At 30.4% G+C, this 3,488-nt stretch overlaps 1 long non-coding RNA gene across 3 annotated transcripts; it reads left to right on the top strand.

The window, feature by feature from the left end:
* Window positions 1-210: 210 nt before the first annotated feature.
* On the top strand, window positions 211-2,630 carry LOC111877632 (uncharacterized). Of its 3 annotated transcripts, XR_008231173.1 has the most exons (3): window positions 211-406; window positions 1,238-1,417; window positions 2,201-2,630. It is a non-coding gene; the product is annotated as an uncharacterized LOC111877632 (long non-coding RNA). The 3 variants fall into 3 exon arrangements; XR_002845472.3 differs by lacking the exon at window positions 211-406 and having other exon boundaries at window positions 431-1,417; XR_006188941.2 differs by lacking the exon at window positions 211-406 and having other exon boundaries at window positions 431-1,417; window positions 1,931-2,630.
* The last annotated feature ends 858 nt before the right edge of the window (window positions 2,631-3,488 follow it).

Here is a 3,488-nt window from a genome sequence, read left to right as displayed (position 1 = left end):
GATCAAATCCATGACCACATATATGATAATTAAAATTTGATTTTGTGATTCAGTAAATCGTAAGTTTCCTTACTTTGAATTGATGATTTTTAGTTTACCCTTGTGATTCCATTTGTGTTTTTGTTATTGATTAGTAACCCAACTTATTTAAGTGTTGCTAAATTTCTAGGCCCGACCCAAGGCATGGACGGCTTGGGCAACGACACAAGGCAACAGATTCAAGAGGGGCATGCCCAAGTGCATATGTAGTAATTCCATTATAAGCATGATTCTGTTGGAAAGCGAACATATCTATGAGAACGAGAAGCATATAGCATTAACGTAAATCTAGGCGGTAAAATGAAGAACAAATTGAGTCGACAAGGGAACATATTGAAGAAGACGAGGAGACGTTTGAGTTTATGAGGTTAGCCGTTAATAATGCACAGGTTGCAAGAGTCTTAATCTAACATGTTTCTACTATTTCTCAAATATTTATTGATTCATTATCAGGTTCTTATTAGGTACACGATTTTGTCCTTCTATATGCTATGATAAATATAAACCAAAGAATTAACTCGTAATGATTTATACTCTTATTTTTTTTAAATCTATGTATCATGATTTGTCCTCTCTTTTTTATCTCTGTATCAGGTAATCCAACTGATACATATTATAATCAATATATAACTAATGAGTATTAGATATTTTATTTAATTGCTATTTGCTTTCTTATAAGATATTTTTGTATTCGTGCAAAATTGCTAAGTGGTATGAAAATTGTGAATGAATCGATAGATTTTGTTACCTAATTGATAAGCAAAATTGTTTATTAATTTGCTTTTTTTTTTCTCTGTGACTATACGTTTGGTTATGCTTTCTGCCTGAACTTGAATATTTCTTCCTTTATATGGTTTTTGTCGGTTACATATATATTTTGTGGATTTTTGAAATAGTTATCAATCAAAGGTAACATGTACTTTGGTCCATGACATTGGAAGCATCTTATACATGTAATGATTTATGTGGATTGGTGGTGTAATTATGAATCGGTGTTCTCGCAAATATGATGTTTGAATGAACTTTGTTAAAGAATTAGTATTTATTAAATTGTTTATGTGTCAAATCTCCTCTAAAATCAACAATGATATTATTCGTTTCCAACCTAAAATTAAAATTTTGCCCTTCTCTTTCTTTAATGTTATTCTCTCTCTCTCTCTCTCTCTCTCTCTCTCTCTCTCTCTCTCTCTCTTAACAGAAATGAAGATTTACTCCACCACTAAGTCATCAACATCATCCACTCTGCTACTTCTCAAGAGATAGCAATGAAATCACCTTCCAGCTGCTACCACCATCTCTGCTGTCGAAAATCCGACATTGTTGGTGTTTCCATCAACCGTCTAATCTTACCCCTGTCAAAGATCTCTACTATGCGAAGGTTTGATATCTTGAAGATGCTATCTTTTACTATTTTGATGCCCCATCATTGATTTGTTATTGCACCATGCCATAGGTTTTCTTATCTACATGTAGTTCTAATCAGAAAGCCAACTTTTTATTTTTGACCCAAATATTTGGGTATACTATACATATGTTTTGTTGTTTGTATGCTACAACAGTTTAGGATCAGAAGTAACAACCTAATTTGACTTATGGTGTATATAAGTGTTTTATTTATTTAATGTCCAATTATGGTGTTTCTTGACATGAAGTGCTTTATTTATTTGCAAACCAAATGTTTGCTAATGTCTATGTGAATTTGCATTGCTTGATGGCTCATGGCTCATGTAATTGATAGATAAACCCATTTTTAATGCAATTTTATCTTGAATATGAGTCTCCTTTACCCTTTTATTAATTTAATGCAATTTTAGCTTTAATAGAAATTGCAACAATAAATCGTGTATCATTTATGTTCTTCTTTTGTGTAACTATAGTTTCTTTGATGTAGAGAGGAAGATAGTCGAAAGCTCTCTTGTAATGGTTGACAAATTGAATTGTTGTCTTTTTCTTGTAATTTGGTTGATCAATATGTTATAATCTGTTGTTATTATAGAGTTAATTTTCGTTCTTTTTGTGTTTTTTATATGTTTCTTCAATTTTATACTTGCTTTGAACAAAATATTTGAGAAGTTGGTTCCTTGGCATTCTTCATTTTAATTAGAGATAATTTGAAAAAATAAATTGTTATAACCTTGGTTTGTTTTATGCCTTATGGAAGATCCGATGGTGAAGGTTAAATGTTAAAGAGTCAAAGCTCCTTGGAAGCTATATTCATTTTTTTTCCTGTTTGGAGTGGAGTATCTGCTATGTCTTTTAGATTATGATTTGCTTTTAGAATAATATGGGTCCTTTATGCTATTGAAGCTCCTGCTTTTGGTAAGAACAAGGCAACCTTATAAGATTGTGCCACTCTTATTGGAGGCTAGCTGGGTTTTTGATGTTTCATAATTGCAAAATGGTAGGTGGCAAAATGGGCAAGATTTTCGGCCATTAGAGGGATAGCTTCATCACATGTATGTTATGATGAGCCATTTGTATCTTATTGCTACCATCTCAAATATATTAAACGAATTGTTTTAACTTTTGTACGTTAAAAAGATCATTGTTTCATTAAAAAATCATGTCCTAATTAAAGTTTCCATAACTTATCTTTTTTATTTGGTGATAAATTTAGAACTAATAATAAGCCATTTAAACTCACAAATTTAATGTTATTTTTTCATTTCAATACTTATAAAAATTAATTCATGATTATTTACAATTGAGAATCTAATGCTTTTTTTTTTACAGTTATTAATTATTTTTGTCTATATAATATTTTTAATAATATTGACTGTGATTTTCACGGGTTATAACCTAGTTTTCTTTTAATATTTGTGTATATTATATGTAGAAAATAATTTTGGATGGAATGAGTAGTATATATAACTTTCTTATAAATATTTACCCATACTCAATTACTCTCGATTTGTTGCTCGAATTTATTTTTTTAGTAACACATCATTATTTATTGTTTAATGTGTTTTACATGCATGAGATCATCTAATGTGAGCTCTTATATTTATGTTATGATCTACAAGAAAAATATATGATGGTATGAACAATGAACATTCGTTATAGAATTCTACACCTCAATTGTGAGCACCCATCAAATAGCTCTAACTCAGATAATCAATGTTAACGTTATCGATATCCATTGGAAGAAAAATGCCTACTTCTTGCTTCCATTGCCTCCATCTCGTACATATGTATTATACATCCTTTAATCCTTGTTGTAGGTTGTATATTTGGAAAGTCAATGGATTGGAGATGAGATCCACTGTGACAGAATTTTCTAACTCTTTCGTTTTCTTTCCAAAAACCCAATAAAACATTGCTAATTAAATCCATGCTTCCGCTTATTTAAAAACCCCCAGAAAAAGGACGATGAGGAAATCTGACTTTCATAACCAAATAACCAAATTGTATAATAGAAAAATATCTTGATTCTTGAAGTCGAAAATGAA

Source organism: Lactuca sativa, chromosome 3 (genome assembly GCF_002870075.4).
Source record: "Lactuca sativa cultivar Salinas chromosome 3, Lsat_Salinas_v11, whole genome shotgun sequence".
In the NCBI taxonomy this organism is placed as follows: Eukaryota; Viridiplantae; Streptophyta; class Magnoliopsida; order Asterales; family Asteraceae; genus Lactuca; species Lactuca sativa.
This window is presented reverse-complemented; position numbering and strand designations above follow the sequence as displayed.